Here is a 15,426-nt window from a genome sequence, read left to right on the forward strand (position 1 = left end):
TTGTCACATGATGATACTACTATATTTAAGTGTATACTTATGTAGAAAACCTTAACATTGTAAACAGTATGTTGATGACAGTTGAATTATAAACAGTATCCTTCCAAGAAAAAAAAAGAAATCTAATTTTGGGATTTTTTTTTTGAGCTGTTTAAAAAGTAATAAATGATTAGCTTCATAAAAATTAGTAAGGAATCTCATGGCAATAGAGAGGGAACACAAAGTGATTTATGAAATTAAAGAAAAGCCCAGTATCTGTCAAAGTCAATATTTGTCTGTGTTCACACCAGCAGATAGAGGACAGTTAATTTATCATTTGAGGATATCTGTGAGGAAGAGCGACTGCACAGGTGTTAAGATCCTTTTCCCCTCTGTCACTGTACTAAGTGTAAGAATGAAAGGTTCCTCATCATCCTTTAGAGTTCAGTGTGAACATATTTTTACCTATTTTAAGAGTGAAACAATTCCTGAGAGAATGTAAAAGAATAAAAAGAATAATGAATAAGTAAATAAATAAGAAAGGGTTTTAGATCTAATTCCATGAGACAAGATACATCAAGATCCAAGATCAGAAGCTGTCCCAGAAGTATGGTTTCTGTGTTTCTTGTTCCATCACCCATCTTCTGTCTCTGAAGAGTTGAAATCAGAGCAGGCATCGGCTGAAATGCTGTATTCATTATTCACAAGAGTGAGGAGCATGAACAAGTCACCCAGGGAACACTTCTTCAGAGCCTCTAATGATGGGCAGTGCAGTTCAAGTTCTGTTCCTTGTTCTGAAAGGTGATGTCAGAGCTCTCTACTATACACTGAAAGGTGTCTACCTATGTGAGTCCATCGTGTGGCATCCAGTGGGGCCCTCCTTTTGCATCATCCCATGGTGGAAGGTGGACGTGCTAGGGCAACCCTAACATGCTTCTTTGGTAGTCAGTCCTCAAATAACAACTTAAATCTATTCATGAGGTCCCCTCCTCTGTGGTGAATTAAAATAAGGAAGGCAATGATGAGCATCAACATCTGCAAGAGTGTAATAGATTAATATATAATTAGAAAATGATACCTAAAAAGAATAATTTATATTATTTATATATATAAAATATATATTTATATCTAAGTATATATTCTATAGATGTGTTTCATGTATATCTATATCTACATATCTATATCTATATATGTGCCATATGGTAGATAAAAACATCGTGGTGATATTATTCCGATAAGTCTTTATAGAAAAGAATATATTAGTTTTGGAGGTTTACAAATGAAGCTTTGAAATGAGACACATCAAGAGTTAAACTTACAGAATAATATAAAGTAAATTCCATGGCAAAATCTCCTGTGTGATCTCAGTATTGTCTGGAATTAAGATATTGAAGATATTGAGCTGCCATTGGGCAGCTCAAGCCCGCCAGGTCCCTACCCATCCTGGGCGCAGCGGGTTGTTACCCGCGGGTCACACCCAAACCAACCCGCCTTTCCTTTGCTGCCACTGGGATGTGCTCCGGTCCCAGGCTGAAACTGCAGCTTTGCTGCCCTTCATCCTGGAGCCATGGCCGTCTGGGAAGAGGCTCAGCACCTACTCTTTCATTCTTACGTGGCATTCAGAACAGCTTCTATGCCCTCACAAGTATGTGAAGTTAAAGAGAGAAAAAGAAAATATCCAATCCTTGATTATGTGTGGACATGCTGGTTTTGAGAGTCTGCCTGATCAACTGGTCAATAGATCCATTCAGCAAGGCTTCTGTTTTAATATTCTCTGTGTTGGGGAAACTGGAATTGAAAAATAAACATTAACACATTGTTTAATACTAATTTCGAAGAACATGAAGCGTCACATTTTTGTCCAAATGTTAGACTTAAAGCTCAGACATATGAACCCCAGGAAAGTAATGTTTGGTTGAAACTGACCATTGTGAATACAGTGAGATATGGTGACCAAATAAAGAAGAGAGCTACCAACTAAGAGTTGACTACATAGATGCTCAGTTTGAGGCCTATCTCCAAGAAGAACTGAAGATCAAGCGCTCTCTCTTCAACTACCATGATTCTCACATCCATGTGTGTCTCTACTTCATCGCCCCAACAGGCCACTCTTTGAAGACACTTGACCTCTTAACCATGAAGAATCTGGACAGCAAGGTGAACATTATTCCAGGGACTGCCAAAGCAGATACAATTTCTAAATCCGAATTACAGAAATTGAAGATCAAGCTCATGACTGAATTGGTCTGCAATGGCGTCCAGATATACCAGTTCCCAACAGATGATGATACTATTGCTAAAATCAATGCTGCAATGACTGAACACTTGCCATTTGCTGTTGTGGGAAGTATGGATGAGGTAAAAGTTGGAAACAAGATGGTGGTCAAAGCTCATCAGTACCCTTGGGGTATTGTACAAGTGGAAAATGAAAACCACTGTGACTTTGTAAAGTTGTGAGAAATGCTCATTTGTACAAACCTTGGAGGACCTACAGGAGCAGACTCACACTAGGCACTATGAGCTCTATAGGTGTTGGAAACTGGAGGAAATGGGCTTTACAGATGTGGGCCCTGAAAACAAGCCAGTCAGTGTTCAAGAGACCTACGAAGCCAAAAGACATGAATTGCATGGTGAGCATCAAGAGAAAAGAAGAAGAAATGAAGCAGATATTTGTGCAGGAAATGAAGGAGAAAGAAGCCATATTGAAAGAGGCTGAAGACAGCTGCAGGCCAAATTTGAGTACCTTAAAAAAGTCCACCAAGAAGAAAGACTAAAACTTGAAGAAAGGAGAAGAGCTTTGGAAGAAGAAATGATCCATTTTTCTAAAAGGAAATCTAGCTGTGACATATTCCTGAACCAATCCTTTATGGCATCAGGTAGCAACATAAAGAAGGACAAGGACCGCAAGAACCCCAATTTTATGTAACAAGAGTTACAGAGCACAGAAGGTCATCACAAGCAAAAGTAAAAAGTTATAAGTATGCTTTGATTGCCTTGTTTTTGCTTTATCATTAATTATATATCTGGCAAATGTCCACTGTTACTGACATTTATGGAAAAATATTTTCAAGTATAAGGTCAATACATAAGCCAGAGTAGATGATATTACTTAGATATTCACTGTTGCGAGAAATCTCAAGGTTCTGTTTTGCAATGAATCTAGGTATCTTCTCCTGCTGCCAAGTTATTTTCGCTTAGTCACATTTTATGCCAAAGTGCAAAGACTGAGTGCCATTGAAAATACACAACTCCTTCATACTATGGCTGATTACTTTTATATTCCAGGATGAAATTTTCCATATATACTAAACAAATAAACAAAAACCTGGGGGAATGTGTTTTAGAATGTATTATATAGCTCACACTCTAACCTCTCAATAGTTTTATAGAACTATAAAATTTTGATACAGTTTTCCCACTGGTAATATTCTAACCCTTTGTGTCAAATTATATAACAGAATGACTTTTTGTGCTTGAGTATGCCTTGTTGTGGTTCATGTATTGCTGTGATGAAACAAAATATGTTGAAAAGCTAAAACATCCAGATTTTAGCTTTTTACCTAGTGATACCTCTAAACCTGGGTGTATCATTCTGTTTTCATTAGGGTATCTTACTGCTTGTTTAAAACTGTCTTTCGGGGGAAAAAATAAGGTTAAATCAATTTTATTAAAAATATTTCTTAAAACTAAACTATGAACATCTGAATGTTAAATACATGAAAAATTCTTATTTCAAGGGATACTTGTATTCAGTGCCTTAGTATTTTCACAACATATTAAGGGTTCTAACTTTCATAATGGTCATAGATATATGTTTCCATTTTTGTACTTGAATATTCTAAATAAAACTGAATCTCTTGAAAAAATTATAAAAAAAGATATTCAAGTATATTTGCTTCTTACAAACATTTCTCTTTTTCAATTGAAAGTTAAAATCCAATCTATAGCTGCAGTGCTCAATGAACCTTTCACTACCCCACAAAAAAAATCACAAGGATCACTTCTCAGGTATTTAAGTTTTGGAATCTGAAGATTTTGAAAAGACTGTTTTGTAAATAAACATTGTTTTTCTTTGAGAAAGAAAATATTTTCTTGATTTTTAAAAATCCAATTGGTAACTTGGTGGCTGCAATTGTTTGTGTGTCTTGAAATTCATACTGATATGAAATTGGCAAATTTGAGGCCTCTTGATGTCCATTAAAACACATCCCAAGTCCAAATCTGGCTTCACAATCTTTTTCTCTCTTTCTCTTCCTCTCACACACCCTACCTACCTGTATAACATGTGACCTCCTCATTATCCTGATGGTCATGTTCTCTCATTACTTTCTTTCCTATGTACATTTTTCTGAGAAATATAGTTTATACTAAAGTGAACTTCATTTTCATCCTGGAGTTGGTTGCTCTGGAGTTCTGGTGCAGAAAAGAAATTACTCCATTAAGTATTATTCTCACTCTTCAAAACTTTACTGTTCTCTGTAAATAGTAGCATGCCATTTAGTTTCCAACTCAAGGGCTGTTTCTGTCACAGATTTTTTTTTTGTACATCTTAAAGGAGCTTTCAAACCTTAGTCTCACAAAAAAGCCAAAGCAAAATTCAAACTTCTCTTTCACCTAAGTGCAATGCCTTTGTTCAGAGAAAATTGTTTGTGTTAATAGTTTTCCTCTTGATTGCCTTCTGCAAACCCCATGAAACATACATTGTTTTTTTTTTTCCTACACAGATGGATTCTGTTCAACTTCAAATGATTTATATGATGCCTAGGTAGTCATGGTAAAGTACTGAGGCACTAGAGTAGATAAATCTTTAGGAACACTCTTGAATATAAGCCATCGTTAGTATTGAGCAAGACCCTGATTCATGTCATGTAAAATAATACACTGACTCATACACAGGGACCTTGTTTTATTCAATTTACTTTCAGCAGCACAGACAACTCCAAATTCCTTAATGGTAGCCCAAACTCTTGAGAATAAAGTGTGCCACTTAATCATTATTTCTCTGAATACTTTACAATAACTTTTACTATGCTGTAGCTTCCATGACACATAATTCATCCACTGAAATTATGAAAGACAATGTTTTATTAGTGAGTTCATATGTACAACCACAACCTAACACTGAAACATGCCCCTAGCCATAAGTGGCAGTCCAGATTCATTAGTAATTATTCTCCAAGTTCCAAGCCAAGTACTGAACTTAGGCAACCACTAATTTAACTTCTGTCTTTGTATATTTGATGAGTCTGGATATTCTATATAAAATGAAAATGAAATCCATACAGCAAGAATCATGGTCTTCTGTGATTGATTCATTTCACTAGCACAAAGTTTTAAAGTTTCATCCATGATGTAGCATGTACTTTATTTATTTTCATTGTAGAGTAACAACCCATTGCATGGTGCCCTCTATATTGTTCCCTGGCCTGTTTATGTTTTTGCTGCACACTGAAATCCATGGCTCAACATCCCACCACAATCAAGCTCAAATTTACATGCAATTATTTTTAAGATAACCCAAATAGGTACATTTTTATCTATTTAATGAACACCTCATTTAATTGCTTTGCAAAACTTTAAGTCATAACTGCTAATAAAGGGCAAGCTAGATCTTTGTGGTTATCAGACCTAAACTTCTGCATCCTTTTCAAGCTCATTCGAACAGAGACTGCTGGTCATGAAATTGAGTGGTAACATTTAAATATGTAAACCACCTCTCTGAAACTCCTATTTTGGGTGTTCCCTTGCCCTCTTCCCTTCTGAACAATGGTCCTTACCTTAATTCTCTGGGTGGTCTCAATATGCAAGGGAACCCTGTGCAAGCACCACCAATAAAACCTGTGGGTTACCGCTTCTCTTGGTTGCATGTTTCCTTTACTAGCCCCCAAATACTTGAAAACCTACATATAGATATGCCACATTTTGTTCACTGAATAATCTTATGACTTATTATTTATCTTGTTTCTACTGTTTGACTCATGAATAATGGGGCTACAAACTTCTATGTACATACTTTTATTTGATTGAGTTCCAGTTCTCTTATATACACCTATGACTTAAGTTGCTAGGTCTTGTGGTAACTCTATATGTAGCATTTTGAAGACCCACCAAAATGATATCTGAAGAGGCTATACCATTTTATGTGCTGACCAGCAATGTATGATCACCCCGATTTCCCCCACTTCCCTCAACATTTGTTATTTTCTACCTTTTGGATCATTGCTGTCCTCAGCGTGATTTTGATTTGCATTTTACTAGTGACTATCATTCTTTCATGTGCTCCTTGCACATTGTATGGCTTTTTTGGGAAAATGTGAAATCACATTACTTCTCTGATGTCTTCATTGTGTTATCTTTTACTAGAGAGTATAAATGTTCTTGTATATTTTAAATACCAATCTCTTGTCATGTATAAGATTTAAACATTTTTTTTCTTCTTCTGTGGGTTCTGTGGGTTTTCACTTCCATAGTTGATGCTTTTTGAATGAAGAAATTGTTAATTCAGTTTTCACAAAGTCCAATTTATCTTGTTACTTGTGATTTTGAGTACAGATTTTTTAAATATGTATTGGTATCCTGTGTTTTTACATGAGTATAGAATTATCACTCAAATTTATGTTGATTATCCATCCTGATAATAGGATGCATATGGTAGAATTGGAGGGCCAAGTTAATCTTTTCTATATGCATATCTAGTTTTCTTAGAACAATATTCTGAAAAGATTAATTCTTTTATATGGTAACTGGGATTACTAATGGAAAACCAGTTGACCATAGATGTAAGTTTGATTTCAGAACCTACACAGAGAACATATCATGTGGAACTTAATATAGATATTTTCCTGTTTCCTCATCTGGTACTTTGTCCTCCTTTTCTTTACTAATTCCTTTAATTAAACTTACATCATAATGAGGAGAGTATACATACCTATTTTTTCATTTCTCAGAGAGGAAACATACATATCACCATGATGTTAATTGTATGTGTTCAGTTAGCGAAGTACTCCAGAAGTTGGTGCATCCATAATTCATGTGGATTTATGTTACTGCTTTTGCCAGTGACATACTTTCATGTCTTTTGTGTTGTGCTGGTTTTGCATGGATGCAGAATGCACGAGTTATAGTTACAGGTGCTTCCATTGAGATTTCAAAGGAAAGTCTGGGAGCCCAAGCAGTGTGTTGCTGGATCAGAGCAAGCATAAGAGGGAGGTCATGGGGAATGCAGCCAACAAGGCTGTAGGCCTGGGCTGCTCAAGTGCTTTCAATCTAATTTTCTGCCATCATGTGTCCTCGATGGTAAATGTGAAACAGCTACAGGATTGATTTTTGCCCTGCTGAATCTTAAGTCTTGGTTTTAGTGTGATTCCTCCTTGTTATTTTCCTCTTCCTCCCTTTGGTAATGGGAATATTTATCCTCTGCCACTTTGTCATTGAAGTATGTAATTTTCTTTTTGAGTTTACAGGGACTCACAAGAGTTTGGCTTGCATTTTATAGGAACATTTTACTTTGAGTGTTGAGCAAGCTGTAACTGCAAAGAGTATAGGAACTCTTAGAGGTGAACTGAATGCATTTTACAGTGTGAGAAGGACATGAGCCTTTGGAAAACCAGGAATGGAACGTTATGTTTTGCATCGTAAGCATCCCTCAAAAACATGTGTTGAAGGCTTGGTCCCCAGCTGGTGACACACTAGGAGGTAGGGTCTAGTTGGAAGAAATAGGTCAATGGAGTCATGTCCTGGAGGAGATATTGAAAACCCAGAACATTCCTCTCTCTCTCTGTACTTCCTGGCCATCACAAGGTGAGCAGCTTTGATCTGCCATGTGATCTCCATCACGTACTTCTACCTTATTGTAAGCCAAAAGCAACAGGGCACAGTAAGCATGGACTGAACTGCCGAAACATTAGTGGAAATGATATTCCTTTTAAGGTGAGTATCTCAGTTATTTTGTTAGTGATAGAAGCTAACACAAGACATTACTAGCTGTACTTTTCTCTTGTACTTCTGTATAATATGTTTTCTAATCATTTTAATTAATTTCAAATTAATTTATAATTTTGCCTTAATTTTATTTTATAATGATTAGTTATTTAGGATGGCATTGTTTGATTTTATTAATCTCTTAATATCCCATATATCTTATATCTAATTTCATTGCAGATGCAGAAATCTTGTACACTCTTTTTGTTTGTTGATATACATAGCATTGACTGTGTTTTGACATATAATACATACATGGTGTACAACCCATTCCAATAAGGATCCTACTCTTGTGGTTGTACATAACATGGAGTTACATTGGTCATTTGTTCATATATGAGAAAAGGAAAGTTATGTCTAATTCATTCTACTGTCTTTCCTAAATACCATTCCCCTTCCCTTTTCTTCATCCCCCTTTTTTTGCAAACTCTTGATTCTGCTTCTTCTATCAGATCAAAGTTAATGTTGAAATCCTTTAGTGTATTTTTCTTTTTGGTACTGGAGATTGAACCCAGGGGTGCTTAAAAACTCAGCCACATCCTCAACCCTTTTGTATATTTTTGTTTCTAGACAGGGTCTTGTTAATTTACTTAGGGTCTTGCTAAGTTACTGAGGCTGGCCTTTAAATTGTGATCCTATTACCTCAGGTTCCTGAGCTGCTGGGATTACTGGTGTGTGCCTCCATACCTAGCCTATAGTGTATTTTTATATTCATAAATGCTATTTGGCTTTCAAAAAACATCTTTGTTTACTTATATCTATCTTTACCATCTATTTGATAAGATATTATCATATTATCATCTTTCTTCAATCTTTAATGCACAATTTTATTAAGTTCTTACAATATGTTTATAAAAGTGGCTCTGAAGAGTCAGCTTTTATGTTGCTGTAACCAAAATACCTGACAACAACAACTAGAGGAGTCAATGTGTATTTTGGCTCAAGGTTTCAGAGGTCTCAGTTCATAGATGGTAGACTCCATAGCTCTGGGCCCCAGGTAGGGCAGAACATCATGGCAGAAGGGCATGGCAAATGGAAAGCAGCTTGGGTCATGGACACTAAGAAGAAAGTAGAGAGAGAGAGAGAGAGCTCTGCTCACCATGGACAAAATGTATACCCTAAAGGTGCTCTGAGTGACTCATCTGTCCAGCCAAACACTACCTGTCCATAGTTACCCTCCAGTTAATCTATATGAATGGATTAATTACTGACATGGAGAATTTTTGGGACACCTCATATCTAAGCCATAACATCCACCTCCTGAGCCTTCTTTGGAGACTAGTTTCTACCTTTCCAGTATAGTAATCACATTCTATAATTATTTGCTTATAATATAATTGTTAAAGCTGACTTATAAATAATACATTCTAAACATCTCTAGTCACTGAACCTCCCATGTAGGTTGTTATTTTTTTGTTAGGTCATCTATTTGTTTAGTAAAGTTAAATCCATTATCCTCAAAATGTACAGTCTCTGACAATACTGTTAAGACTTTTCTCCATTTTTAGAATTTTAGCATGGCCACGTATGGTATTGTCCATGTGCTAGCATAAGTCACTTACTGATCAATGACTGTTCTTAATCCCCCATAGCAAGTTAGATTTTTCACACTTTACCCTTGGGTATCTGTGTGACATTAGTGACCAGAGAGCTGAACCAGGGCTTGTACTGAAAAGGTTTCAGCTCCATTCAATTCTGAAAAGGTACCAGCTAGGGGATGCATAAATTCTTCGACTGAAAGGGATGAATGTGATTATTAATCCTGACTTCCCAGGAGCTTCTTCTGGGTCATGATAACTTGGTTTTCAGTTAGTGCTTGGCATTGAGTTGTATTTAAGTCCTTTGTGACAGTCTGGATCCCACCACAAATATTTTAATATGTCTCATTTAGTTGGCCATAATATCTCAAATTACCAAAAAAATACAGGTTTTAATTTCTTAAGATTTAAGTTGTCCATTGAAGTTGTCATTCTAGTAAATATTAGCATACGTGTTTTTATCCTAAGTCATGCAAACTCATGATGCTACAAAATTGTATTTCCTTGAATAAAATCATGTAACATAATTATGACTGAATTTCATTTCATATATATATTTATGTGTATATATATATATTTATGTGTATATATATATTTTTTTCAAGAACTAAAGTATTGCCTTTTTGGTTTATTACTTTTCTATGTATAATCATTATTTCCCCAGGAAATCATTAAACAAAGTGTACATTTCTACATCATCATTTAAAAGTCCCATGTAATGTTTTCATTTTGACCCATTATTTTTCATTCCTTCAGGTTATACCTCTTGGATTCTTCAATCTGGACTGATACTTCTTACCCCTTCACTATACCATGGTTCTCTTCCTAATATGACTTTCTACAATTTCTCTACAAGTTTTCGGTTAGATTTGATAACTCCTATCAGTTTTTATTTTTTAAAAAAATAAGCTTTGGTTTTGAACACGTTATATTTACAAATATGTTGAAAAAGATATTTCAGAGTCCCCATAAATCTGGCATCCAGTTTCCCTTATTACTAACATCTGACATCCCTATGGTATATTTTATACAGATAAATAACCACTATTGATCCAATATTACTGACTGAAGTCCATGATTTTAGTTTTTATCTAAGGTTTTTCTTCTATTCAAGGAACTCCTCCAAATGAAGGAATTCAGTTGTGAGATCATAGGCTCTACTTGGCTGTGACAGTTTCTCAGGCTTTCCTTGTTAATGATGACATTCACAGTCTTAAGAAGTGCTAGTTAGGTATTTTTTAAAATGGCCCGCAATTGAAATTTGTCCAATGATTTTCTCATGATTCTGGATCTTTGGGAGAAAGACTGCAGCTATAAATTACTATTTGCAGAATATAATATCAAAGGGTTTAGACTGCAGTTAAAATAAGCCCACAAAAGTAAGTGTGTGCTCAGGCTTTTCTTCATTAAGAGATTCTGTCCCTGTCATCAAGTACTGGGAAGATGACCCATGTTCAGTTTCTTTCTTTTCTTCTTGCAATATATTTTTCTTGGAGTACAGGGGGTACCAGTAACAGACATTTTCATTTCTGATGAAATTAATTGCACTGTTGGCTTCCTAAACAATTGTGAATTAAGAAGTAGGGTCTGGACAAGTTGGAGACCCAGAGAATAATGAACTTCATAAACTAAGATCACTGAGCAAGAATCACCTTCATTCTTATCTCACTCATAGGTGACAATAGAGGTAGACTACCTACCTCTACTTCTCAGTGGCCAGTTCACAAAACAGAGGAGCCACAGGAAAGATTTTGCTACCCCACAGAGAGGTTACAGCTTCTTTCTAGCATGTATTTAACTGGGATCCAGAGAGTTATGATGAGAATGTTGCTCATCTCCAAAGCATTTCAAGAACACAAGTCAAAATTTGCATACTGAGTCCTATTAAAACTTTCAGATAATTTTTGTAGGAGTTATATTCTTATACTGATTGTGTTGCTGGGACCCTTGAAGTATTTATTGATTCTAATGAACTTAATACAATGGGAACATTGTATTATAATTGTATTATAATGAACTTAATACAAATTACAAAATGTAATTTGTAAAGTTGAATCACATTTTAAAATTATGTTTTCAAGGTAAAGAGTAGCATGAGATAAAATATAAAGTTTGTTGGTATTTTAATAATTTGGGAATGACATAAGTTATGTTGACACTGATTATTTTTTTCTAAGAAAAAATTAAAACCTCCCCTTATATCATCTGAATAGTGCATTACTTTCAATTACTATTTCAAATTAAAAGGCCATTTATCACAAGAAGGGACAGGAAAACTATAAATATTCTTTTCTTTAATCTTTGAAAATTGCTCTTGAGATTCCATATAATGTCAATTTAAAATATACCACAAGCATAGTCACTACTAAAGTTATCCAACATGCAGGTCTTAGAATGTTATCCATAATTAACATATCTGGCAGCTTAATAAATCCTCCCTGAAAAGCAAGCCTTTTTATTGTAATGTGTATGAAGTATGACCCTTATCAGGATTTTTCTAAGAGCAAATATACACAAAATTAAACAAATAGCTTCAGGAAACACAGCCCCTATATCTCAGCTTTGGAGACACACTTAAAGAGAAATGTCACTGTCAGTAGGTATTTCACAACTCCACATCCCCTGCTTAGATATATGACCATTATTAATTTTTTAACCCTCTTTTCTGCTAAAAGGAATGTTTGACTCCTGAGACCCAAATCAGGTTTGAAAGTCCTTGGAAAACTAATTTTGCTCTACAAGAGTAGGAATAATAGAGAAGTATGGATTTTTGAACTCTATGACTGAAATCAGCATATGGAATAAACCATCCCTCTGGAGACATCTTTTGTTAAGGATTAAGTCTTATTTGAGGTTCTCCTGCTTCCACCAGATGCTGACACCTCACAATAAGTCTGTTTTTCCTGCATTTATAAAGCACCATTGGTACTGGGGCAAGCCTACACTGGCTGATGGCTCAACGTAGCTTTTCATTGTAACTTAGTTGATGTTTTATGCCATAGGGAGTTGTTTCCAGTTCAGTTAATAGGATCCTTCCATTTCCTTGCATTATTTTTGTTATGATAGAACATTTTAAAAGCTCTCTGGGGCTGGGGATATAGCTCAGTTGGTAGAGTGCCTGCCTCGCAAGTACAAGGCCCTGGGTTCAATACCCAGCACTGCAAAAAAAAAAAAAAAGAAAAGAAAAAAGCTCTCTGGCTGACTGCTATAGAAAGAGTCTGGAATCTGTGGGGAGGGCTGTCACACACTGAAAATACCAGTTCACCTGCTTACTAAAGGACTGAAAAGTCAGGCAGACATGAAATTAAATGTTAGGATCATGAAATAACGATGACTTGTAAATGTACTTACACACACGTTCTAGTTGACTGAAGAAATTTTAAAAAATATTTGTGGAGTCATCTCTATCCTCTACAGGCAGAAGAACACTGTGACTTTATTTCCACAGTCAAACGCTACTTAACAGTTACTTAACATAAAACTATAAGTATGATTTCTTTTAAAATGATACCTAAGATGTGTCTAGTTCCCAGGCCCATCTTTTAATTATTTATTTATTTACTTATTTATTTATTGTGAAATGAATCCTGGAACTATTCTTACATCCAGAGTTGTCAAGTGGGACAGACAGGATACCAGCTGACCTGTCTAACCCAGGACAACATCCATAGTTCATAGTCACTGCAAAGAAATCTTATGATTACTGGGAGCAATTGCCTTCTTCTCAGTAAAGCAGTTACTGCAGGTCACAGGACTACTTTAGCACTTCCTGGGTGGATTAGCTACACTATTGGAGCACTTTCAGAATCCCCAGCCACCATCTGATCCTGTTAGCACACTAGTACTGTCAGATACTGAATTGTTTTTCTGCCTCTGCCTATAATTTTGTGTCCTTCTCATTTCATAGGGGTAGAAAGGAGTGCTTATCCTCTGATTTCAAGGAAACTATATTGACCTGATAGCTTCAATTTTCTCTTCTTTGGGAGAGCTAAATGAGTAGAGAAAACTTAAGTTGACCAATATTGAAATGCCTACTTTTTTTTTTTTTTTTTATTTGTTGGAACTGGGGATTGAACTCAGGGGCATTCAACCATTGAATCACATCCCCAACCATGTTTTGTATTTTATTTAGAGACAGGTTCTCACAGAGTTGCTTATTGCCTCACTATTGCTGAGGATGGCTTTGAACTCTCCATCTTCCTGTCTCAGCTGCTGGGATGACACATGTGCACCACTGTGTCTGGCCCTACTTTTTTTGGAAAAAAAAGTATTGGATCTCTGGTCTTCAAGTGAATATTCCTTTCTTTGCTGTGATTTGAATCCCTTGATATTTTGATCTGTTTATACATTCATTAATGGAGGGGTGGCATACCAAGAGTATGAGCTCTGGGTTAGATTTCTCATGTTCAAGACTTCCTGCTATGTATCAATTTGTGAACCATGCTAAAGTCTTCTAACTTCTAGGTTTTCCATTTCTTCTATACAATGTGTATTATAATTGCATCTCTTTCAAAAAGTTGTTGTCCAGATACAGAATATACAATGCTGTGTGGAACTAGTAAGTGTTCAATAAAACTAATAACTGTCATCCTATAATTAATCCACTGAAACATGGTGGATAAGTATTTTGTATCTACCATATATCAGGTAATGCTATATATAAATAATGGCAACAGAACAGATGACAAAATGGACACCTCCACTACTCCCCAGCCACTCTTCATCCATCATTCTACCCAGAAAGGGTGCATGAATATCTCTCTAATAAAAGTTTTTACTATTAGCATTAATACAAACTGAAGAATCTGAATTCAAGAAAGGGGGAAATTGCCAAGGGTCAAACATGAAGAGGTATGTTTAGCAGGCCCTGATAAATACTCAAATATCACATGTACTAGAATGTGATATGGTATTTTATAATTAATTTCACATCCTACCAAATTCATATTAAAATGGCAGAATTCAAGGAAAGAGAAAAGATTTCTAAAGCCTATGAAGTCACCACTTGCAAGTGTCATCTTAATGAGGATATTAGCAAAAATAAACTACTAATAATTAAACACCCCTGTAAATCATTGTGTGTAACGGGTGGCTACCATATTGGACATGTAGGCCTAAGCCAAAATTTTATGAACACTTTTTCCACAATTAAAAGATACAATGAAATATATAATACTTGTGTTTTTATTAGTACCAAGTATTTGGTCAGAAGAAACATGGAACAAATGGAAATACACTACTGAAAGAGAAAAGATAAAGATTTAATACCACGGATATAAGTAATATTCGGACTACGTAGCCAAAGAGAAAGAGAAAGAGGGATATGCACAAAAACATGAAGAAACAAAGCACATTATTATGGAATATATTCATTGACAGTCAAAAGAATGAATAGAATGTGGGCTGGAGGGAAATGGGCATCATGTCTCACACTGATTTTCCTTATGGCTCCAGTTACCTTCAGCCTTATTCCCATATTTTGCATTTAGTTGCCATTTTTGGTGATGCAGATTTTGAATGTGTTAGGGAACTGACTTGTGAAATAATAAATTTTCCATGTTATAGTAACAGTGTTTGCTACTTACCAATCATTTGTGAAATAAATTATTTTATGTCACAGAACCATGTTCTAGTACTTCAGAGAAGGGGAGTAACGTAGGTAGATTAGAAATTCTCATTTATTATTCCATAGGGGATTAAAGCTCAACTTTTAGACACTTTTCACATCTAATGGTAATGAGGATGAATATAACCCAATGATCAACTTAAAAAAAACTCTCATATACAACAGAAAACATTTGTTTAGAGTATTGTCCTTAGATGTGGGTGTTTTCTAAAATATGCATTTCAATAAAACGGAGGAGTAAGATTTCATGGGAGTAAGAAGGCAGAAATACAACCTAAATACATATAACAGAATGAGAAGTTA

General features: G+C 35.4%; 1 pseudogene; it reads left to right on the forward strand.

Annotated features, from left to right (window-relative positions):
* Window positions 1–1,546: 1,546 nt before the first annotated feature.
* On the forward strand, window positions 1,547–2,905 carry LOC124975489 (septin-10-like; annotated as a pseudogene).
* The last annotated feature ends 12,521 nt before the right edge of the window (window positions 2,906–15,426 follow it).

Source organism: Sciurus carolinensis, unplaced genomic scaffold (assembly GCF_902686445.1).
Source record: "Sciurus carolinensis unplaced genomic scaffold, mSciCar1.2, whole genome shotgun sequence".
NCBI classification, from domain to species: Eukaryota; Metazoa; Chordata; class Mammalia; order Rodentia; family Sciuridae; genus Sciurus; species Sciurus carolinensis.